The sequence below is a fragment of the Eublepharis macularius genome, chromosome 1 (genome assembly GCF_028583425.1).
Source record: "Eublepharis macularius isolate TG4126 chromosome 1, MPM_Emac_v1.0, whole genome shotgun sequence".
In the NCBI taxonomy this organism is placed as follows: domain Eukaryota; kingdom Metazoa; phylum Chordata; class Lepidosauria; order Squamata; family Eublepharidae; genus Eublepharis; species Eublepharis macularius.
Genome location: NC_072790.1, coordinates 193,368,544 through 193,394,505, shown reverse-complemented (window position 1 = coordinate 193,394,505; position 25,962 = coordinate 193,368,544). Strand labels below are relative to the sequence as shown.

At 42.3% G+C, this 25,962-nt stretch overlaps 1 protein-coding gene across 1 annotated transcript in view; it reads right to left on the bottom strand.

The window, feature by feature from the left end:
* Positions 1–25,962, bottom strand: part of KCNH1 (potassium voltage-gated channel subfamily H member 1) — a 402,220-nt gene that overhangs the window by 375,398 nt on the left and 860 nt on the right. The gene's annotated exons all lie outside the window — the stretch shown is intronic.

Here is a 25,962-nt window from a genome sequence, read left to right as displayed (position 1 = left end):
AGCTTGTGAAGCTGTATACTGGGCTGGGAAGCCTCTGGTAGCGTGGTTGATTGTAAGTTTCAACTTTCCTTCTTGTCCCACCCTTAAGGATTATTAAAAATGGTTACCCAGCCAAGTCTTAGTAGGGAACAGATCAGGGGTTTGCGCTTCCCTTTAGCAGAAACTGGCACACAAGGCTTGGGGAGGTTCAAAAGGTAACAGAAGGTTTATTTACAATAGGTTAAAGTCAAAAGGCAGATAGGCAGGTGTTTGAACTAAAGAAACAGAAAGGTTTTTGTACAGGAACTTCACTGGTGTGAGGCACAAAACACTTGGTATAACACTAGGTTGCTGGCTTCTTTCAGAGGTTGACACTGCTTCACAGATGTTACACTCTATATACTCAAACACAAACACAGCACAACTTTCCCTCCTCTCCAGACCTTAGGGTGCTCCACTGAGACAAACCCTTCCTAGATACTGGGCAGGTGTTATAGTTATAAGCTATAACCCTGTTCCTGGCACTGACTCCTCTCTACCCACTTCCTTGGCCCTCTATAATCCCCAGATCTCTTGAGTCTAAGTAGGACCTAGTGCTGGTTTCCCCCACTTTAATCCTAGGACTAAAAGTGTTTCACAAACATTATTTCCTCTCACAGAGGATTCTCTGGCTGACCCTCTCTGGTCTAAAGCCAGGCTCCAACCCTCTTTCACTCTCTTGTTTAGTCTCCAGCTCCAACTGCCAGCTTCCCCAACATTCCATCCCCAACTGCCATTTCAGGCTAGCCACATTGGGGCGTGGGGGGGGGGAGGAAACATGTCAATCATAGCTCACTGACTGGAAATCTCAGCATCTGAAGTTGAGTCCGTCACAGCTGGCTTTCCTGATAGAGGCCTGAGAGCCTGGCTAAGAAGAAAGACAGCAGATTCAGACTAAGATGGGAAAGAGAGAGAAGACAACTGAAAGGCAGCTACATTTGGTCACCAGACCAGATCCTGGTACAAGCTACAACTAGATTAAAACCAAATATAGCCCCATCCTCAGCTAAATGGTTGTCTTCATTCAACTGCTCCTCACATGTTCCAGTCTCTAAGAGGATACCAGCAACCATTTTATCATACATTCTTCCTCATCTATGCACCATATTTATGGTAAACCCTGTTTAGAATCCAGAGATGGAGATGATATTGTAGGAACTGCTTTAAGGGGTGGTAAAATAAGTGGACCCAATGAGGTATGATGGTTAGATGTTGAGAAATGGAGTTCTACAACATGTGAAGGATTAAGTGTTTGGTGTATTCTTGGAGAGGGGAAGAACCAATGAACAAAAACTGAACATTAACAACACTTTCAGAAACCAGGGGAGGGGTGAATTTTCATTTCGCTGGACATAGTATTACTGTCCTAAAACTCACTATCCTACCCCACCCCCAAAATCAAAGGGAATATACAGTGTGAAAGTGTTGAATTAGAACTCATAAAATATCAAATACTACATGTCAATCTGGGGTTAAGCAGAGACATTTCCTTAGTCACTAAGATTTCTAATGGCTTCACAGGAGCCACTTTTTAGAAATTTTAGTTCACTGTTCTTAACCTGTTTTATCAGACTATAAGCTTGTACCAGTTAATTTTCACTTGAACTATTTGCTTATCTATTTGATCTCCCCCACAACCTTCCCTATAAGATTTCTCAGTACGATTTTCCTTCCCATACCTATCTAGTGAGCTGTAACTCATAACAGCTCATATTGAAATAAACATTGTTAGTCTTTAAGGGGCTGATGGACTTTTTTGCAACCTTGGAGGTACTCCCAGTTTATGTAGTGCAACCATAATACCTATTATACCCAGCCACCATCTCCTGTGAGCAGACTATGCTCCATTGAACATAGCCCCAAGAGCCTCTGCAACCACTGGCTTAGGCAGATGGACAAGATCCCATTAAAAACTGCAAAAAATGAGTCTCAGAACTATGCTCATTTTCAAGAATGGTTTAAAGTTTATAACAAAAAGATGCAAGTATGTCATTTTTCCAAAAGTCCACGCAGCTACTCCTCCATAGTTGTATGTATTTTCTCAAAATAATAAAGCCACCTACAAAGTGTCTGATGAAATATTTATGGCTGTCATTAACAATTTCCGCAAGAAAGATACAAATATGGGAATCTTTTAAATACTCTCTCCTATAAACTCACCCCTGCCAAAGCCAAGAACATCCTTTTTTTCCATATAAAGCTTTTGTTATGCAATGAGCATCTGGGATTCAATCAAACACATCTTTAGAGATGACATCCGCTAGCCAATTGAATATACAGGAAGAAAAGTATCTTTATACTCCCTTTAGACTGAAATATGGCAACAATATAACTGCAGGACATTTTAACTGCTTTGTTTCTCACAGTCCGTGTTAAATCCCTTAGTTTTTGCTTAGCTCATTGCTGCATGTTCCAGAACCAGTAAAGCACTTTAGCATTTACTATGATTAAGTCAAGCCATTTCTCCTTGTTGTTTGCATGCAAACCAAACACCCTTGAGATTAATTCCCTATTAACTCTATATTCTGTCTCATCAAGGTAGAATTTTAAGAACCTGGTTATTGAAAAGGCAACCCTAAAATGAACCAGTGTACATTTCAAACCACATCCGTTTCAGTCACTTTTCTAAGGATTTTCTTTCTCTAAAGTAAAAGAATTCTAAAGATCTGAACATATAAACCTGCATTAATTGCTCTATCAAGGTCGGTATTGTCATCTACTCTGGCTGGCACCAGCTCTCCAATGACTCAGGTTGAAGTTTTTCACATTATCTTCTACCTGATACTTTTAACCCGAGATGCCGAGGATTGAACCTGGGATCTTCTGCAAGCAAAGCAAATGTTTTACCACTGAGTCAAAGCTGCTCCTCCAACTTATTTCTCTGGACACAGGTATCTTCTGGCCAAAATATTCACATCAATAGATTTTTTAAAAAAAGGTCTGGGTGAATAGTGCTACAAAGTATTAGGCCCTCAAGAAGAAATAAAGCTGCTGAAAAGACAACAACTCCTGCATAGGTATCAGCATGCTAGAGTAAGGCTATTCTTACTCCTCCTGTTATTCTTTTGAGATCCCTGGACAGTTTTAAACAAACTTTTGTCTTACAGACAGTATCCTTTTATAATATTTATTTGCAATAAAATACAATGGAGAGGATTGGTTTTTATTCTCATTTTTAAAAGCTCCATTTCCAATGTTGTATTTTGCCACACAATACTAAATAAATATCTGTCAAGAAATCCTTGAGTTGATGCATATGTGAAAGAAAATACTACCCTGAACGAGCAGATTTGAAAGATGTCTAAGAATTAGCACTCTCTTTATAGAACATTTAATTTTTTATAAAAGAAATATTTAAAACATCAGTACCTTTACCCACTTCTCTCTCTTATAGAAGCATCACATTTTTCTCTTACCCTTTTTCCAAGGGTAAGTCTTAAGGGTAAGACTTTCCCCCTCCTTCATTTTATCCCCACAAAAATCCTGTGAGGTAAATTAGGCTGTGTGTGTTGACTAGCCAAGCATTACCCATTGAGCGTCATGGATTTGAATGTATTTCCAATCCTAGCCCAATACACTAATGAACATACCTACTGACCACCACACCAGACCTTTCTCAAATGACTGTGGCTACTAACAGTGCTATCCTAAGAAGAGTTACACATTTCTAAGCCCATTTATTTCAAAGGGTTTAGAAGGATATAATTCTGTTTAAGGTTGTACAGCAATGAAATTAATCTGTGTGACTGAATTATTATTAAAAATTTAATGTTATTTATTTATGTCATTTATAGTCTGCCTTTCTCTGAGATTTAAGGTGGATTACATAGTGTGAGTCAGTACAATCAATATCAAGACATTTCAATATATATGCAATGGGTACATACATGCAATCTGCAAGATTTAAAGAACAAGAAAGAATGGAGGGGAAAGGTTTAAAGATTTAACAATCTTGAAACAGAGCATAGGCAAATTCCATGACTGACATATTAAACAACTAGGAAGTACCCAGTAGGATCAAACTTACAGCAATAGTGAAGTCTATGGCCCTCACCATTTACAGCAATAGCAGTGAAGTCTATGGTCCCTCACTGTTTACAGCAATAGTAGTGATGTTTGTGGCCCTGCATTATCCCTTTACTGATGGATCTCTTGAGACTACTTCCTTACAGTTCAGTCCTCTCAACTTAGTAAAAAGCCCTCTTGAATAATTCAGTTTTTCATCATTTATGGAAGGCTGGAAGAGTAGGAAGCCTTTCCATAAAGAGGGAGCCACCACAGAGAATGACCATGTATGGGTAGCTATTGATTTTGCCCATGTGAAGGGTGGTACCTGAAGAAGGTCTTGTACAGATTAGCAAAGTTGCTGTGATGGAATATATGGGAATATAGTCCCATATATGGAAGACTGTCTATGGGAAGACAGTCCCATAGATATGTTGGACCAAGGCCGTGGATAGCTTTGGAGGTGATAGCCAGTATCTTGAATTGGGCTTGGTAACTGATAGGAAGCCAATGAAGTGACTGTAGAATGGGAGTAATATTCATGGTTCTCCTAGCTCGTGATAATAGCAAAGCTGCAGTGTTCTGCACCAACTGGAGTCTCTGAGTTAACTTTGAGGGGAAAGTTAACTGTCCTTCTACTTTATTTTCTTTGTCATGGAATGTATCCTAGAATGTTTGGTGTAGTGGTTAAGAGCGCGGGACTCTAATCTGGAGAACCGGGTTTGATTCCCCACTCCTCCACTTGAAGCCAGCTGGGTGATCTTGGGTCAGTCACAGCTTCTAGCTCTTTCAGCCCCACCCATCTCAAAGGGTGTTTTGTTGTGAGGATAATAATAATGACATACTTTGTAAACTGCTCTGAGTGGGTATTAAGTCATCCTGAAGGGCAGTATATAAACCGAATGTTATTATTAATTAATGTTGTATATTCTGACCTCTTCCTCATGAAAAGGATAGCCCAGGCTCTACTTCCACCTTCTCACCATCACTGCCTCCTTCTCACAAAGAGGCAAGGAGGAGGTGACTAGTGCACTTACACCTTACACTTCCTCACAAGGAAGATAAGCAGTGGCCACTGCTTTCTCCTTGTTGTAAAGATGGCAGCTGATGTGCAAGCACCACATTCAATTCTCCTCCTTCTGTGCTACTGCCAACAAGGGGCAAGCCCAATGGTCTAGTAAATAGAAAAGTTTGCCCCAGTTTGCACAAGCCATCTGGTTTGCAAAGTCTTTCTGTTTCTTGCCTCAATGCATACATTGATCTGTGGAGAATGAAAGGTGATCTTACTTCACAGCAAGGAAACTAAACTACTAGTATTTTTGGACCCTTATAATACTTCAGGACCATGAAGTGCATATTTTATTTAAAAAAATTAAAACCTAAGTTTTAAAACCAACTCTCTAAATGGTTGTGAGGACAAGAGAAGATTCCCAGAACCTACATTCACAGGTCCAGCTAGAATCCTAGAAGGTGGCTCATAGCCAGAAATTGGGTGATGGAAATGTCTCGGGTTGTACTAGGAAGCCTAAATCATTGTGAAACAAGAAAACAATAAATAAAAGGAACTGAATAGGCTTAAATGCATTACATACATTTTAATAAAATAAAAAGTAATGGCTAAATCAAGGATGTTGGGAGATCTGTGAACAAATCTGCATTTTAAAAACCAAAACCATCTTCTGAGAAGGAATTCATATTGGGTATCTAGTGTTAAGTGTTGTCATTTGCAACTGCCCTGAAAACTGTTGTTTGCATCTTGGGGAAAACATACAGGCACCATTCTAGTAGTTCTATCCCCACCCCCTCCTCGCCACATAAAACGAACAGCAACTCCAGACATAAGGGGGAAAGCATGAAGAAGTTCAAAACCTCCACATTCCCAGTATGACTCCCCTCCCCAGAGATGTCATTTATATTTTAAAAATCTGTGAGAAGATTCATTCCGAGTTTTTTTTTAAATCTAGTTTGGCCTTAATGTAAAGTGCTTGTCAGTTTTCCCAATATCTTGACAGAGGAATGGAAATTGGATCAGGCTTCCCCAGGCACAATTCTGTCAGCTCACTTTTCCTGATACTTCTGTAAATAAAAAAGGCTGTAGATTTCTAAGCTGAAAATTCTCAGAAGAATTTTGGATATTCCTGAGGGCAGGGCCCTCACATGCTTTCTTTATGGCTATGGACCTTTCTCACAGCATCCTTGTTCCTTCTCCATTTGTGCTAAACAGTTCTGAGAGGAAGAGAAGGATTTATTCCCCTTCCTCCCACTAGATTGTTTCTGTTGGAAGCAGCATGGCAACAGGCAGCAATCATTATAGATCCCTGCTCCGTCACAGAGCTCAACATAAGGGGAGATGTGGGTGAAGCTGGCAGGTGGTGAAGCTGGCATGGGGGGGGTGGCAGGGAGGCAGCTAGAAGCATGTGGAGAGAACAAAGCCCGTGATAATAGCTTTCCTTTCAGGCCCAAAAGCTCTCTCAAGTAACAGCATACAGATATTTCAAATGAAGAGCCAATCTACAATATTTTGCAAAATCAGGTGATAGACTGAAGGGAGTGCATATCTGACATTTTTTTCCAATGCTCCATCAAGTAGAAAGCTCCCTGCATGACTCAGCTTGAACAGTAAGACAGATCTCCTTGCAGTCAGCAACACTTTCCTCAGATCCACTTTCATTCCAACATTCATTATTTTACATAGCAAATATGTCATAGTAGACATGGGTAGTTGAAAACTGGCTTCTGAGCAAAGCAAGGAAGGAAGCTGACAGCAGGGTATCCAAACAATCCCTAATTCATCCCCAGAGTCCTCAGAACTGCAGTGTGAAAGGGTAAGTACATGCACACTTCTCTCATGACACCACAGAACAGCAGCAAGCTGTCTTGGGCCACCAATTTAGCCCAAGACGTCTCAGAGCACAGTTGTGGTCTGAGTCCTTATGACAGGCCAATCTATGGAGCCCCTGCCAAACCAATACACATTCTGAGAAAGGCTAGAGCACAGTGGAAGGCTTGGTCCTTATGTAAACCTATGTAAAGACTTGGGTTTCCTCCATCCATTACTGAGCTTTGCGGGGGTGGGGGGGAGAGAGCCAGCCAATGAACAATATTAGCCAGTTTCAAATAAGAAGATAAGGTGAAGAGGCAGGAGGATATCAAAGGGAGTGTTCAATGGGAAGATGGGTGAGGGTTAAGCAGGAATTGGAAAACTTAAAGGAGAAGGAAGGAATCAGGGTGGGGAGGAGCAAAATACTTGCCCTGACCCCCATCCTCACCCAATTACTCTTCTTGTGCATTTATGATTTCAGGTATTTAGATCACAGGATATAAATGTGCACTCAACAAAATAACCATTAAAAACTTTGCAAACATTTGCTCTTTGTCATCTCAGACAAACTCAGAAAAACCAGCACAGAATAATGCAGAGGTGATGGCAGAGCTGGTGAAAACCAAGAAATTATACATATTCAATTTAGCATCTTTCTACCAACTTGCCTATGAGATACTGTCTACACTATGAACTATAAAAAATGTTAAGGGAAAATGTATTATAGTATAAATTTCCGTGGCATAATACAAAAGGTTATACATTGTAATTTTAATTATTAAAAATGTTAAACTATGAAGTATTTTTCAAAATGTACTCCCGGAACTTTGACATATTATTCAATCTTAGGGAGTTTCACACATGAAATTTAAAGTAGTTCTTTCTTCTGTCAGGGTTGGAAAATGGATCCAAAGCCTGGATTGGCCAGAACACTCATTCAAGTTACAAATGCTTCGGCTCTGCTCTTTTCCATTATCAGTCATTGGAATAAGCCTCATCACATGTGAGCCTTTGGTCTTCTTACAAGGGCCTCAAAAATGTCACAAAATCTTATTGTGACCTGGCACATACATTGTGGAGTTATTTTGAAATGTTACATATTTATCCCAAAGCATCCAGGGTTCAATTTGATTGTCCCAGCTTTATTTTATCCTCACAACAGTATGAGATAAATTGATAAATTAATGAAATTAAGATGAGGGGAGGCATTCAGTGAGGTTCCTGGCTGAGGGGGGATTTAGTTCCTAATCTGATACTCTGTGCATTTGGTCCTACACTGGCTAAATTGTTTGGCTCACCAAACAAAGCTACCCAATGAAGCTTTTCAAATTAGCCTTAACATGGCAACTGTAATGAAATAGTAAAGAGTCCAGTAGCACCTTTAAGACTAACCAACTTTACTACAGCGTAAGCTTTCGAGAACCACGGTTCTCTTTGTCAGATGCACTGGAATGAGTGCACCGGTTTGGAAAACATGCCTCCATCATGGATTCCTGTGATGCAAGACTGCACAAATTGTGACCTACTAAGCCAAATGCAGCCTGCCAGTTTTTGCTGCCTGCCTGGGATTGAAGGACTCAAGACATGATTGGATTATGCATTACTCAGCTGGTCACAATATTTTTGCAGGTTTCCTATTCTCTTAGCCTCAGCTCTGCATCGGCAATATGCAGGTAGCAATACTGGTCTACCACGTAGGGGATTAAATATAATTTTTTAAAAATATTCGATTTTAAAATTTTAATTTTTTAAAATTAACAAAATGTGTAAGAGGTGGGTTTCATTGTACTCAGATACATACTCGCTAGAGTGAGTGTGGCGGCAAACTCGTGACAAAGAGGCAAGAGCATCTTATAGGATGTTTATGAAGGCCTATGAGATGGCAGTGAAGGCTACAAAGGAAGAGTTTTATGCAGCCTCCATTGCATCAGCTAGCTCACGCCCAGCAAAACTGTTCAATGTGGTTCGGTCTTCGGTCTTCTTATCAGGAGGGGACCATCAAAATTCAAATTCGGTTATTAGCTGTGAGGCTTTTGGGAGCTTTTTTGCTGATAAAATCTTGTCTCTCCGCCGTGATCTCCCAGCCACAGTTGATACAGTGTGCAAACTGGAGGCCCCTTGGCCGCCTTCTGAGATGATATTAGACCATTTCAGCCCACTCTCTGGGGATGAGATTGACAGGATCCTGCGAGCAGTTAGGCCTACCACATGCTCCTTGGACCTGTGCCCTTCGTGGCTAGTGAAGGCCAGCATAGATGGGCTACGGGATGCCCTGGAGGCTATTGTCAACATGTCTCTGAGCTCCGGGATCTTTCTGGAAGTGTTGAAGGAAGCTGTGGTTAGGCCTCTCCTGAAAAAATCATCTTTGGATCCTACCGACCCAGTCAGTTACCGCCCAGTTTCAAACCTCCCGTTCCTGGGTAAGGTGATTGAGCAGGCGGTGGTAGAGCAGCTGCAGGTCTTCCTGAATGATTCCTCATCCCTAGATCCTTTCCAGTCTGGCTTCCATCCGGGACATGGGACAGAGACATTGCTGGTCGCCCTGATGGATGATCTCCGTAGACAGCTGGATCAAGGCGGGTCGGCACTGCTGATATTGTTAGATCTATCAGCAGCATTCGACACGGTCGATCATGACCTGTTGATCTACCGCCTTGCCGATGTGGGGATTCGAGGGACAGCTCTGCAGTGTCTCTTTTCTCGTGTCTCTTTCTTTGTCTCTTTTCTCCACAGTTGGGGACAGAGGGTGGCACTAGGGGAGAAGTTGTCATCCCGCCACCTGTTGGTGTGTGGTGTCCCTCAAGGGGCAATACTCTCCCCCCTGCTATTTAATGTATATATGTGCCCCCTCGCCCAGCTGGTACGGAGTTTCGGACTTGGGTGCCATCAATATGCAAATGACACCCAATTGTATCTGAAGATGGATGGCTCGCCTGACTCTGCCCCAGATGTCCTGAAACATGCCTTCGGAGCTGTGACTGGATGGTTGAAGCAGAGTCGGCTGAGACTGAATCCCTTGAAGACGGAGGTCCTGCATGTGGGTCTAGGGTCCATGGGTGCGGGACTCCGGCTCCCCGCTCTCGATGGAACGCCACTTATGCCGGTGTTGAGAGTAAGGAGCCTGGGGGTGGTCCTGGATACTTCCTTATCTATGGAGGCACAGGTCGCAGCGGTTGTTCGATCCTCATTTTTCTATCTAAGACAGGCTCGACAACTTGTCCCCCTAATTATCGACCCATGACCTTACGACAGTGATCCAGGCAACGGTCACCTCCAGATTAGACTACTGCAACTCGCTCTACGCAGGGCTTCCCTTGGGCTTGATCCGGAAACTGCAGCTGGTTCAGAATGCAGCTGCATGGGTGGTTGCCAGAGCACCAATCATGGCTCATATAACACCTATCTGTCAGCTGCACTGGTTACCGGTTGAGTACCGGGTCCGGTTCAAGGTTTTGGTGTTGACCTATAAAGCCCTATGCGAACTGGGCCCAGCATACCTTCGGGACAGCCTCTCCCCATATGTTCCCCGGAGGTCACTTCGATCAGCCACTAAGCACTTGCCTCTACCAGAGCCAGGGCCTTTTCGGTCCTGGCTCTGACCTGGTGGAACTCTCTGTCTGAGGAAACTAGGGCCCGGCAGGATTTGTTATCTTTCCACCAGGCCTGCAAGACGGAGATGTTCCGCCAGGCATTTGGTGGGGGCTAGGCTGTCCTCTCACCGGCCGTACCACTGAAGACCTTCCACCACCCATGCAAGAAAATGCTGTATTTTAATATTTTATACCTGCCAATGTTAATTGTTTTGATATAATGTTTTAATGTTTTTATAATGTTTTTACTGTTTTAAATTGTTGTTAAACCACCCTGAGCCCGTCTGATGGGGAGAGCGGTCTAGAAATGTAATAAAATAAATAAATACATACATACATTTAATGCCATAGTCTGCTGAGAAAGGGAGATAAAAGCAGTGGAGAATTTCTGTCTTTTGGAATGTTTCTTGTTTCATGAGTATTTGTCTTCTACATATCCTGCTTTATATTCCCCTCCTGCTTTATCCAGAAAAAAATTAAGTGTATTGGGGAAATTAGTCTTGTGCCAGAGAAGATGTTAATCCAGTAACAAAATTAGAAAGAGAAAATACTATTTTTAAAGCAAAATGCTATAATGGGTCTTTGTTTCAAATTACTCCATTCACTCTTGTGAACTATTCCAAAGGACACTAGATTTAGCAAAAAGCAACATATCAAACATTTTACATTGTGCATTCTTTTACATTCTAACCTTTACTGCCCACTGAAGTACTGTCAAGAGAAAAGGAAAACGTACTCAGGAAAGCTATGTGTGAACAGCCCCCTCTAGTGTTTCATGTCATGTTGCTGCATCCCTCCAAGAAATGTATTAAATTCACAGAAACATTTAAATTACTAAGCTAATTCCCTACTTTCCCCTTTGTAAAACAGAGCTAAGAAGAATTACCCCTGGCATTCTTGTGGGAGGAAAGAAGTGGGGCATATGTTTACTCTTGCACATAAATCATATGTGATTGAAAAGTATCCAAGTAAGTCAGGCCATTCTGAAAACCTCCTACAGAACTATTCAGCATTGTTTTCTTTTGCTCATCCTTCCTTGGAAAGAAAAAGCCTTGGTGAGGTACATTCCCCTGAGTTATTCAGCTATTGTCTATTCAGGAACATAAAGAGATTGCTTGAGAAAGCAGATTTTATGAGAGCACCATTCTCTGTCTCCATGCTCTCTGCAGTTTTAAAAAATGAGGATGGCTAACTTCTCTGTTCTCAGGACTTCCATCTATTCTTGACAGGGGATGAAGGACAGTGTTGTAGAATGAAATTGTGTGGTGGTGGGAGCCTAAGAATATACAAATAGGGGGAGATGGCTGAAGGGAGGAGCTGTGGCTCAGAGGTACATCATCTGCTTCGCCTGCAGAAGGTCCTGGGTTCAATCCTTGGAATCTCCAGTTAAAATGATCAGGTTGTAGGTCATAAGAAGGACCTCAGCCTGAGACCCTGGAGAGCTGCTGCCAGTCTGAGTAGACAACACTGGCTTTGATGGACCAATTCAATGTAAGGCAGCTTCATGTGTTCAAAGGCAGAAAAGCAAGAACCCAAATACATCACAATGTGTTTAAAATATTTAACTGTAATACATGTTAACATCAAATGTACTTTTATAAAAAATTAAAAACACATGCCTGGTGTTTGTCAATAATTCCAGCGCCTTTTCAGTCAATGGCATGAACACTGGGAAAGGTTTCATTCTTACTAAGCAATTGAGTAGAACAAGTGTGGGACTTGCAAGGAGCTTCTCATCCCCCCTTTCCCACTATTTCATCTTCCTATTCCCTGGTAGCACCCATAACCTCTCCCCTTTTCCTACTTCCTTCTCCCCTCACCCCCATCCCCAGCACTAACCAACCTACCTTCGGCTTTCCTTCCTTCTCTTACTTGGCAGCTTCTCCCATGGAAAACTCAAGCTGAGGTGCATGGTGCCAGCAGGGACAGGGATGGGTAGGGAAGCCACAAGGAATTGCAGGGGGCACATCACTTTCCCCTGTATCACGTTCCCTTCTCTCGGCAACCCCCACATCACCTTTCCCTTTTTCATCCTTTCCTTCCCACCTACGAACCAACTGACCTTCTACATGCCCAACCTCTTCAGTTATATTTATTGCTTATCTTTTTGATGTACACCATGCCTTTCTCCATAATGGAGACCCAAAGCAGCTTACATCAATCTGCTCTCAACTATTTTATCCTCACAACAACACTGTGAGGCAGGTTAGGCTGAGAGTGTATGACTGGCCCAAGGTTACCCTGTAGTTTTTAAGGCAGAGTGGGAATTTGAACCTGAGTATCCCAACTCGTAGTCTGAAACTCTGACCACCACACAAACTGACTTTTGTGCTGTGGCTGAGATGTTGAATTAGGGTGTACTTGCTAGGTCCTCTTACCTGTAAATTCAAGGAAGGGGGACACCTGGCAAGTGATACTACTTCTGTCACACATGTGCATAAAATGTTTAAACTGGAATTGAAGGAGTTTCATTAGGGCCAGCAAGGTGAGCAGTGCCAGGGGGCAGGAGTGGCAACAGGGCATCCCCCACTCCCAATGGGAGGCTGGCAACCCAATTTTGAATAGTAGGGAACAGCCAGGCCTGTCAGTGGTTGCTGCAGGGCTCCATGAGTCTTCCTTCAAAAGATAAAAAAGGCCTAGAAAGGCCCTGCCCCACCCCCTTCCTCATACTTCCTTTTACTGACAGAAACTAAGGTCTGAAACCTAGCAATAGTGTTGTGGTTGCCTAACCACCCTCACCATGGTGACAGCAGAGGCATTTGTTGCTTCCATTATTTGGGGGAGGGGTTTTAAAAACATCCCCCCTTGTATTTTCTTTTAATTTTCAGATTTTTTCCACAAACCTGGGGCTTTTCTCAGTTTCGTAGAGAGATCTGTCTTGTCTGTTTAGGCTCCAATATCTGGATTTAAGTATCCACAGATGGGGCCATGTTGACAATTAGAAGATATATAGATACTGGCTGTATGTTTTTATTTATGTAATTAAAAGGTCTACTGACTTTTATTTTTTAAATAAATGCTAACAATTAAGGTGACTGGCCTAACATATCCTTAAGAGATAGGTTTAACTGTGAATATAGGTGGCCCTTCTAGTAGCTAAACATGTATTTTACCACACAAGATGATCTCCTCACAGACAGACTCTTATTAACATTAGAACCATCCAGCACCACACAGTTCATGTATAACATCTTACAAGTTAAAAACATATATTTCCTTTTCTTTATGAACAAACCCTTTAAATCATACTTTAACAAAAATGTGATAGGGGCAACAGGGGGAATATAAATCTGGACCGCTAGTCACTCTAGTTTTAAAAAATTACCTCCAGCCCAAAATAAGAATGAAATGGGGTGTTAAGGGCATCATTTGACCTTTTTTCTTCACATTCAAAAATGCCCAGGCCACTTTAGGAGATTGTCCCTCATATTTTGCAATTACAAGTGGCTGCTATGAACCCATAAGTTTCCCAACAGGCTTGGAGGAAACTGTCTTTTCCCTTTAACAGTGGGTTAATGTGTGAAAAGAAGCAGCTAAGGCTTTTCATAGCATAGAGGTGAAAAAATTGTCTGATAAATAAAATCTAATTAAGCCTGTATTAAAGGAACAAGATGCTTTTTCTCCAAGATGTTGGCATTGAAACCCCAGCTCATAGTAAACATGACCTGACCTTAGTTCAACTGTGCCCTTGAGTGGGGAGGGAGAGAAATAAAAGTGTGTTATCTATTCTATATTTATTATGTATTATCTATTTAACTAAAATAAAATTATATTTACACAATATGCCAACGTATAACTCTTACTGATAAATTAGGATTGAGAAACAATGCCTCATTTGCAGAGATCCAAAACTGGTTAAGGCAGTATCTTTTATTTCTGTTGACATCTGTGAGGTTACTTATAGTATACAATCAACAGTTAAATGTTGCTATCCCAAGATAACTGTCTGCACTATCAAAACATTTGGGTAGGGGGGTTAGTGACACAGGATTGATTGGGGCATTTATCCACCAGTGGAAATAACCAAGCTATTTATGGATCTATTTATCCCCAACAAATACATTTTCACCTCATTAAAAAAAAGGTGAAACTCAAGAGCTTCTGATCTTAACAGAGATGCATACCTTTCTTTCAACTCACTTCAACCTTAAATGTCTTGAATGTGTGTAAAGCTTGAAGTGAGCTGAGGTCTGTTGTCCCAGGACACCTGGTAGTATAAACTGGCCCAGAATATTACATTCATATGTATTACGTACTACAAGCATACTTATTACATACATTTTCCAATTGAAATTAGGCAACTACACAGGCTTGCGTTTATTTAAGTAGACATTTCTTGATACAAAAAAAATAGAAATATTATTATTGGGGTTGGGGAGGGGGGTTTGAAGAACGCTCCAGACAGTGCTTCTGTTATAAAAATAAGACATTTTCCCCCAGCACTCACTGGATTAGTCTGAATATCTATATCCCTTTCAACATGGTCAACAACTTGCCCTAAGAAGTCCCTCAAAGCCCCCCCCCCATCTTATCCTCAATACTATTTAAAATCTATATAAGGGGTGATCATTCAGGTATCTGGAGCACAGTACCATCAGTATGCTGAAGACACACAACTCTCCTTCTCCTTTCAATCTGAATTCAGGGACCTGGCAGAAATACTAAAACAGTGTCTGCAGGCAATGAAGGACCAGAAGAGGATGAATAAATTGAAATCCAGACAAGATGGAAATGCTGTGGATTGTTAATAAAACTGATATGGCAATAAGTGTACAGCCTGCAGTGGATGGGATTACATTCGCTCAGAAAGAACAGGTTCACAATTTTAGGGCACAATTGGATACTTTACTGATTCTGGAAAAGCAGGTGGCAGAAGATGCCGGAGTGTCTTTTTCCACTCTAATGCTGGTTTACCAGCTGTGGCTGCTCTTACAGAAAGTTCTACTGTCATTAACATGTTCAAGGTAGTTACATAAGTGTCACTGGTATTACTGGAAAATGTGATTCTTACATTCAACCTATGGATACATTGATATACACATCATCAGATTCGGGGACTCTAACACTGTGATCCTATGCATTTCACCAGACTTAGACTGGGGTTACTCTGTAAACGATTGCACTTTAAGCCACTTACAGTGAAATCCTAAGCAGAATTACTCCAGTCTAAGCCCACTAAAATCAATGGGTTTAGACTTGAGTAACCCTCCTTAGGATTTCACTGTTAATGTACAGTGTGATCTATGCATGTTTACTAGAAGCCTGTTCAACTTGGTTCAACAGGACTTACTACTGTCCGGGGTCTGGGTCCCAGCCCCCAGACTTGGTAGGAGGGAACAGCGGGTCAGCCGGGCTGATGGGCAAACAGAGGGGGCAGCCAGCAGACAGCAGGTCAACTGGTCAGCCAGCTGACAGCAGGTCAACTGGTCAGCCAGCTGACAGCAGGTCAACCGGTCTGACTGGCAGGCAGAGGGGGCAGCTGGGGGACAGCAGGTCAACCCCTCCCACAGGCAAATGGAGCCAGAACCGGCCGGTGCCAGGGGCAAGGGGCAAAAGCCCAGGGCCTCAGGAGGCAGGGGGAGACAGAGAGAGGCCAGCGAGTCCCACTCCCCTAGGGAGAGAAAGGGGGCTAGGCAAGGCAGAAGGGGGCAAGGGCAGAGGGATTGGAAGCTCAGCAGTCACCCACCCAAAGACCTTACCTGAGGAGGAGAAGCAGCAGCAGCCCCAACAACCCAAAGCCACGCCCCAGCTAGAAAATAGTAGCCTGGCCCAGGAGTTGCCAAAAGCCAAGCCACTCCAGGTGGGGCTACTGGAGGCACTCTGCAGGAAGCCCTGGGCAACCAGCCAAGGAGCCACAGCTGGACCCACCTTCAGCCATCAGCTCAGCCAGGGAGGCCGGGCTGCTAGCCAGGGGACTGCAGCTGGACATGCCTTCAGCAATCAGCCAAGGCAGGGAGGCTGGGCAGCCAGAGAACAAGGCACAGATGGTGCTGGTCAGTGGGGCCAGATCAGCTACCCCAGCTGCAACTGCTTGGTGCAGCCAAAGGCCAGGCTGGAAGAGGGGTGGGGCAGTAGGAGGAAGCCCTATAAAAGCTGGCTGGGAAGAGCCCTGTGGTGGTGGGTGTGAGTGAGGAGTGATGATGTGGAGTGAGAGCAGTAAGATGCAAGGGTGGAGGCTTGGAGGAGAGTCCTGGAAGGAGAAGATGAAGGAGGGCACAGAGGGTGAGCAGGCCAGCGAGTGGACTGAGAGGGAGTCTGGGTGAGGTATACCGCCCCTCCTTCCACAGAGCAGGGTCCTGCAGATTCCCTGGCCCCCCGTGACGTCAGGAGCAGACCGCCCAGTGCCACGCCCAGCGGCAGCGACGGCAAGCCCTGACAACTACCACATAAGCGTATATAGGATTGCAGCTTTAAACAGTGGAACTTAATATTAAGTATTCAGAACTGTGGTGTTATGGTGCAAACCACTCACAAGAACTCTTGTGGAAGAAGATATGCACAAAGGAAGCTGAACAAATTGTTACAATTGGGATATACCTAGCCAAAGGTCAAAAGGCTGGACCTTGTTTTTTGCATAACACTATTAAATTAATTGCATAAACCCAGTACTTCTCTTAGGGTCGTACAATTTAATTGTTCCATATTTTGCATACAGTCTGTACCACAAATGATAATAATTGTGAATTGGGTATGTTCAAGTGTACAGTTCATATTTTGTTGGTGTTTGTATGGCTTATGGCTTCGGCCGGAAAAGCAATAAACATATTATTAAAAATAAAAAAAATGATAATAATAGGGTTATTTGTAGATAGCAACAGCTTATTAATGTGCTTCATTGTTTCTGTTATTATATTGTTTTTAATCAGCAAGGATAGGGAGTGAATTATTTACTGAACATTATCCTTTTTGCCTGCTCTGTGCCACTCCTTTCTGATGGCATTCACTAACTATTCCGACAGATAGGTGTGTCACTGTCTGTACAAATGGCACTCCTGATGACCAGTAGAACAAGCTTTATAGCATTTAAGACAGTAAAAGCAGTTCTAAATCTACAGAACCCTGAGAGAGATTTATTTGTAAAGTCAAAGCTATCTATGACATCTGCAGTGCAATCCTAAGCAGTTACATCGTTTTAAACCCATTGATTTCAATGGACTTAGAAGGCACTGTATAGGATGGCACTGTAAGAAACCAGCTACCATCTATAGGAAGCCTCCCTTTCTAGTTGGCTCTGATCAGACCATCAACAGAAAATAAGTAACATTATTAGCGGAGAGGGCGCAACTTAGTTCCCCTATGTTTTCAGTGGATGTCTAGAGGCATGTGGACACATGGATTGAATCAGACCATTAGTCCATCAGTCAGTATTGTCTACTCACCAGCAGCAGCTCTCCAGGCAATTGGGCTTAGGTCTTTCATATCACCTAATACCTGATCCTTTTAATCGGAGATACTGGGGATTGAATGGGGGACCTTCTGCATGCCAAACAGATGCTCTACTGCTGAGCCACAACCCCTCCCCAAGGCACTGCAGAAGGTCCAGACAGTTGTTAAAATAGTGGAACCTATCTGGGTTCCTTGAACACACAATCACTACTAATGAGTTTTTCTGGTAGAAAAGTGCACAGCTAAAGATGTTATTCAAAACAAATGCTGCAAGGAGGCACTATTCATATAGTTTAATGCAAAGCTATCTGTATTCTGTCACGGATATGGCCAGGAATACAGGGGAACAGATGCTAGTCTTTATTTAAAAGTTCACAGAGGATACTCCTGCAGGCCAGAATCAGGACTGACCTGGTCTCTCACTTAAACGTGCCAAATAGGGAGTCCAGATACTCATAACAGAACATCTTTGGAGATGATTAAGGAAAAAACAAAAGAATAACAGAATAATACTGCCTTTGATAGATTAGAAATAGTATAATTCATATCAATAGATATAAATTAGAATGTTGGACTAGGATCTGGGATACCCAGGTTTGAATCTCCACTCTGCCATGAAGCTTGCTGGATGACCATGGGCCAGTCACAAACTCTCAGCCTAACCTACCTCCCAGGGTTGTTGTGGGGATAAAATGGAAGAGAAGAGAATGATATAAGCTGCTTTGGGCCCCCACTGGAGACAAAGGCAGGGTATAAATAAAAGTAAACAAATAAAATAACTGCAGTTCCTGGGAATATAGTTTCAGATATGCCAGTTAGGGCTGTAAAAGGGTTAAAGAATGAACTGGCTATATTTTAATAAATTTCCATGTCACCAATCATAATTATGGGGGGGGGGTTAAAAAAATCTGAAACAATCTATCAGGAAAGGGGTGTCCTCTTTTATCCCTCAAAAAGGCTATGTTGACAATCCTGGGATCAACAGGTACAAAAGGAGATGTAGTACAAAAGGGAATTGGGAGAGACTGGGTGGGAAAGTTGGCTGGATCCAACCCTTTAACTACTATGTTAAACTGTTGCTTTAATAAACCAAAGTATCATTTTCCAGAGCTCCTTTTTTCAATTCAATTGTCACCTTCTTCCCTTTCCAAACATAGTTTTTAAAAATAAGGGGGAAATAATTCTTACCAATGTTTTAAAAAAAGGAGGCCAATGTTTCTTCCTCATAAACAAGGATAAGTTCAGATTGCATCAAGCAACTCGAGCAGTAGCCAAATCTGTTGGTCAGAAGTCAACTCACAGCTGATTGGGGAATGAGGGGATCAGCTGGGAGTCAGTTCTGATTCATACACACTGAAAAAACCAGTTAAGCTGGAGATCAGAAGCAATGCTTTTGATCACCCCATTGCAAAAGAGAAAACAATAGAGAGATTGTTTCTTCTCATCATCTGGGAGTCGGAAGGAGACTTTTCAAGTCAACAAATGCTAGGAGTTTGCAAACAGAACAGCCAAACAGCCCCTCGATTAATTGGACACCCCGATTGCTACTGGCAGGCAGGGAGCTAAACTGAAATGTCATCTTTTGGCATTTTATCAGACAGAGCTAATTTCCGTAGATACATAGAAATGTGTATCCATTAGGCTTTGGTACACTCCTCATGTACGCTTCCTTCTGTTTGAGGAATTGAACTCTGACTTAACAGAATTGATTTTAGCACGAGGTTTTATAAGTCTTTAAAGTGCTACAGGGCTCCTGTGTAATTTGCTACCACAGACTGACATGGCCACTCTTCTGGAATTATTCTCTCTCAGTATAAACTCACAGAATTCTTGTAAGGGAGGAAAATTGGACCACTCTCATCCAAGTACCACCCTGAGCTCTTTGGAGATATGGGTAAGATATAAAAGTGAAGAATGAGCTGAGAACTACAGGAGCTAAGAGACTGAGCTGTAACCCAGAAAATATCCAGTTCAAATCTCATTTCTCTATGTCTCAGGGACTGGCCTGCTGTTCCCTCTTATGTTCACTGTTCTATCTGCATTGTAGGGATAATAAGACTGGGTTGGATCCTAGGCTGCTATTCTACCAGTGTGATGGTAGTTATGCTAGCAGAATGGCAGGTCTGTTGGTGGAGGAGAGGGCAGGGATTTCTGCCGATTTCTGCCATTCACTGCAAACCCCCACTCTGCCTCCCTCACCACTGTTTTTGAGGGTCCCTTGACACCCAGGAAAGGAATTTCAAGAGGGTCTGTGAGTTCCGGTGGGAGTGAGGAGACAGGGCAGTCCTTTTCTGCAAGCTTCACTCTGTCAGTGGTACTTAGGATCCAACCTATGATACAAGAATACACCCATGATGATACTGAGAAAATGTATACAAAGAGCTTTGAACATTCTGAAGTGTTCTATACATGCTGCTGCTGCTGCTGCTGCGATGATGATGATGATGATGATTTTGAAACCACGCTCTTAGGAATGCCAGTCCCCATTCAACCCTGAATTCCAAATGCATGAAGACAGATTGTGAATATTGGATAGGAAAACCATCTGCATATGTTCAGTAAAAGCCTTATTATATGTTCAAATACTGAGACATAATCCTGAAAAGAAGTGTTTTGGTTAGCCCTGATCATCTACCTACGTTTTTTTAAAATACTAAGATTTACCTTCCTTATTTATATGACTGCAGTGTGAATCTGACTTCATGGGGCCAAAGGGCCATCTGGATTTGTTTTGTCCTCCTGACTGAGCTCTGCCCTTTTGGCCAGATTTCTTCCCCTCTTTACAATCCCACTAAATGCTTTAGCTAGAAAATGGCCAGCCGCTTCAAGCAGCTGGGGACTTACTTCCTCAGATTTCCTCTGGATAGGCTACATAGCTTCTTGGTGATGAGAAAGAAGGGAAGCAAGGAAGAGACATAGCTGTGCTTTGAAGAGGTGCATGATGGGAGAGAATGGTGCTTAGCAGGAAACTTCAAAAGTGGGTGTTCAAATTGCATCTTCCCCAATGTGCAAATTAGCCCCATCCCACTTCCCCAGGATAAGAGAGGGATCATAGAGCATGTGATTTGCTCATAAAGACCCCAGGTTCGGTTCCTGGCATCTCTAGTTAAAGGATCTCAGGAGGACAGTTCAGTTCAACTGCCAGTCAAAGTATGAACAGCACCAGCCTGGATGAACAAGTTGTCTGTCTCTGTAGGAGGCTGTTTCAGGTCATCTTGATAATAGTTAATGGAACAGATAAGAACCTGTTATTGTGATGAATGGGATGCCAGAACAGTGCCTTGTTCCTGTCCTGGGAGCAAACCATGCCCTTGCTTTAGAACAACTCCCAGGAGTCCTACTTCAGCACAGAAGGAAGGGTGGTAGTGCAAGAATGCCTTTGTGTCCCCAAACTGCTTAGTTCAGGCTCACACCTAGTGCCAACTGGAAAGGATTACCTCCTGCATTTATAGGAAACAGAGGCAGAGCTATTAGATCTCTACTGCATTGCCTTGTACAAGATGTCCTATCCTCAGCATAGCCTGAGTTGAATGCCTAGCATTATGGTTGCCAATAGGGTTGCCCAGTCCCCCGGGATCCAAACTAGGGGATGGGGGGTCATGGGGGATGCACACAGGGGGAACTTTTCTTCAGAGGACTTCCTTGTCGCTCTGGGAATGGTGTCATTTCCAACATGACATAGAAGCCCCTTTTCTGAACTGCTGCAAGATACTTATTGACATTTTGGTTATGACTATACTATTGTATAGACTTGTGTACTGGGACATTTGGTCTTACATTCTTTTCCAGATTTACGGGCCATGTAAACGTTTATTTAAGAAGAACGTGGATTCTGGTTGCCTTGTATTTTTGAATAATTGGTACTAACAACAAGATCTGTGAGTTGACTTTAGAAAGTACTGATATATGTAATTGGAATATATACTGTAAGATATTTTGTATATATGATTGATTGCACTATTGCACTCCTGCACTTTAGTAAACTGTTGGTATATTTTTGAAATTTAAGAGGAGGTCATTTCCAACATGACATAGAAGTGAAGGTCCCCACATGGGTCTGATTTGTGAGGGGGCCATCACTTCCTTGTTGACCTGGGAATGACATCATTCCTGGCGTGAGAAGGAAGTGTTCTAGAGCATGCAGGAGCGTACTCTGGAGCTCCCTGGCCTATTCCCTGCATCTCCCCGCTCCCATTGGCCAAGTAAGCAGTGGCAGGGGGCAGAGGCTGGGAGCAGGGAATCCCCTACTCCCACAAGGGAAAGGATCCCTGGGATCCTTAGTTGCCAAACTCCAAATAGAGGCTAGATGTTCTCCCAGAATTACAACTTTTATTTATTTATTTATTTGTTTGTTTGTTTGTTTGTTTGTTTGTTTGTTTTCAATTTCTAGTCCACCCTCCCCGCACCAGCAGACTCAGGGCAGATTACGTTCATAGACTCTAAAAGTTTTACACAATTTAAAATCACAATGAGTACAGTATAAATATTTTAAAACAGTAATATAAAAATAATTTGACTCAGTCCAACACCCAAACCGTCACTGAAAATACATTTAGAAGAAAATTGTTTGGGGTGGGTGCTCTGATAGGGAGGGCCCTGTCCTATTCAATTCAGCTGGTGGGGGCCCTGCCCAGCATCAACCATACTCCTGGTGGAACAGCTCTATCTTACAGGCCCAGCGGAAGGATAACAAATCCTGAATTCCAGAATATAGAGACTACTGGAATCTCTGTAGTCTGTAGCTCAAGAACAGCTCGCCTGGAATAAATAGTAGCTTCAGTGGGTAAATTCCATGGCATCACATCCCCACTGAGTTTCCTTCCCAAACTCAACCCTCCCCAAACACTACCTCCCAAATCTCCAGGAATTTCACAAGCCAGAGCTGGCAACCATATATAGCATTAAAATGCACCATTTTATTCTTTCTCAAAGATTTAGCTTAGAGTAACATGGTTTAGTACAAAATTCTTGCAGAGTGTTATTTGTTTTTATAGTGCCATCAATGTTCGTAGGGTTTTACAAATTTTCATAGGACAAGAACACAGACCCTGCACCAAGGAAATTTCAAACTAGCCAAGCTACAAGTGACGCCTGACACAGGTTGGACACTTGTCGGCTTCCCTCAAGTTTTAATGGGAAATGTAGGCATCCTGGTCTTGCAGCTGTAATGGAGAGAGCCAAGCTGTAAAACCAGGATGCCTACATTTCCCATCAAAACTTGAGGGAAGCTGACAAGTGTCCAACCCGTGTAAGACGTCACTTGTAGCTTGGCTCTAAAAGTACACCGCAAGACATGGGCAATAAAGAATCAGTCCAAGCAAGTGCTTAGATCCAGCTCAGCAGGATAAAAGTATAATAAATAAAGTACATTTACAAACATTTAAAGCTAAATCAGATGAGTGTTGGAAGATCTGTACTCAGATAGCCAGGTAGCTCTTCCAAAGGTGGCGGGGAGGAATCAGATGCTGATACAAGAAAGTTAACTCTTTCCCTGTACTGCTTTCCAACCTCAAATTGTTTCGGGAACTCAGATTCGCCTAATGGGGTATTATGGCTTCTTTAGTGTCTTGTCTGATTTGGTCCTTAACGTTCATTGCAGTTAGGGATGACAACTAAGGATATAAGCTAAAAGCTCTATGGAAAAGTTAGGTTTTAAGGAGAAATATGGAAGAAGTGACAACAGGACCTATGTGTTCCAGGCATAAACGGCAGCAAGAATAAATAGATGGAGTAATTTAAATATGGTAATAGCAAAAATGGACCAAGAAGCCGAGGGGTCAAATACACATCAGATTTTTCCTCTTGGTTCCTTACGAAGAAGTTCTCACTGAATTTCTCTTTGAATAGCTGTAAGCCTACCCATAAACAATGGCTAGAGATAATCCATACAGTAAAGACGCTAGCAGGAAACAGATGAAAGAGGGGACAGATGGCAATTCTACTAGGGCAACAATACTTTGTTCTGGGGTAAGTGCTGCAGCCTTCTATGTCCTTCCTTAATTCATGTCTACCCTTTTCATTTATTAGGATTTCATTCAATTAGGATTTGTTCAGGAACGCTGTGGCATCAATTAGAAAAATTTCAATAAGAGCAATCAGTTTTGCATCAGACCTCTTATTAGAAGGAGGGAGGGTGAATCAAGAAACACTTCTAAGTAAAGGGTCAAGGTTCAAGTCCAGTAGCTCCTTAAAGACCCACAAAAAATGTTTAGAATATAAGTTTGAGAGTCAGACACAGGGAGCTTGACTCATGAAAACTTATACCCTGGAAACTCTTTGCTGATCTTTAAGGTGCTGCTGGACTTAAACCTTGCGCACCTACTGCAGACCCACAACCTGAAACTCTCTCTAAGCAAATGGTGTTTTTATGACAATCTTATTCACACACACTGAAAACATGCACAAGAAATGTTTAAAATAATTGGTGCTGATTGAATGGCACATCCCAGCAATGGCAATAAACTGATTTTTAGAAAGAAAACCACTAGCAAATTCTGAGTAAATGATAAATGATATCTTTTCTCTTCTCCTTAGTAAATTCTTTCACTTGGAAAGATAGATTGGGTTGGATTTGGAGGGGACCACCTTGGATTTCAAAGCAGTATGTATGGATGACAGGTGATATCAATGAGAATGTTTTGCATGGGAAAAAATCAAAGACTATTTCCTCCATTAAGTATCTCAATTTTTAAAAAAAATTCAGACCATTTCTGGATGTTATTAAAGCTGTGTATTTGTCTTTCCCTGCCTTATCACTGCGCAGTTGAACTTCTTCCAACCAATTCAGAGGCGGTGTGCCTTCTCAGTTTGGATCCCAGCCCTGCATCTCTCTCATCAATACTTGTGCCAGTAGTCCTTATTCATTCAAGTAGTGGTAATTAATCAAAATGAAATAAAGGAAGGAAGGAACTAGGTCATAATATTGCAAACAAAACTGGAAATAGCCTTTCTCCATGGCTGTGATCCACAGCAAGAGTGACTAAAGATAAAGGAGGAAGGTTATTGGAACTTTACTCACAGTTCCAAATGGGTCTTCACGGGAGTCAGTTACAGCCAAAACAACAGAGTGGCTCCTTAAAGGCACCTAACAGTGCCATCCTAAGCAGAGTTATTCCCTCAATGCCCATTGACATTGATGGACTTAGAAGGATGTAACTTTGCTTAGGATGGCAATGACCTGGGGCATAAGCCATACTGAGTCAGAGCCCACTTCATCGTCTAAACATCTTAGTTGTTGAACAGTTGTGTAGATGAGATCATTGGACAGCTCGTTGTCATACCTGGATGAGGGAAGTGGAACATGCTGCAATTTCATTATAAAAGTATTGGGTCCCTGTTTTCCTTTGGGTCAGGTTATTATAAGGCACGCTCACAACAGTCCAGTTCCATGCTAAAATAGTCACATGAAAACCCACTGAAATCCATGGGTTTAGATGCTCCCAAATATGTGGGATCAGGTTCCAAATTGGTTCTGTCCAACTGATGTCAGTATAGTTAAGGTAGTATAACCCTGGTGTTAAATGCAGGCTGAACACATGAAGCTGCCTTATATAGAATCAGAACACTGGTCTACCAAGGTCAGTATTGTCTACTCAGACGGGCAGCCGCTGTCTGGAGTCTCAGGTACAGGTCTTTCACATCACCTACTACCTGATCCTTTTAACTGGAGATGCTGGGAATAGAACCTGTGGCCTTCAGTGTGCAAAGCAAGCACTCTACCACTGAACCCTAGCCCATTTCAAAATGGTTTGTGGATTACCACGTTTGCCTAAAAGAACAGAGCAGGGGGATCACAAGTCCAAAGTCTTCTCTATCACTCCAACCTTTTCCATCTTTCTATTCTGTTTTCCAAGAGACAAAATAGGTTGTTGGTTTGTAAGTGCACATTATTCACCAACATGCAATTTTAAAAACATTGTTTAAACAACAAGAAGTGTCTTGATTCTCATGTCAGTAACTCATCAACAAAAAAATATTTAAACAGCTGCCTGAAAAAACTTCACCTCTACAAGACCTCATTTTCCCAGAACAAAAACTCTATTTCTGATATCTGCTGGATTCTGTGAGCTGAATTCTGACATTTGCAAGATTCTTCTTGGATAACTGGAACTTACTTGAAGGAATCAAGAGGGCCATAGATTG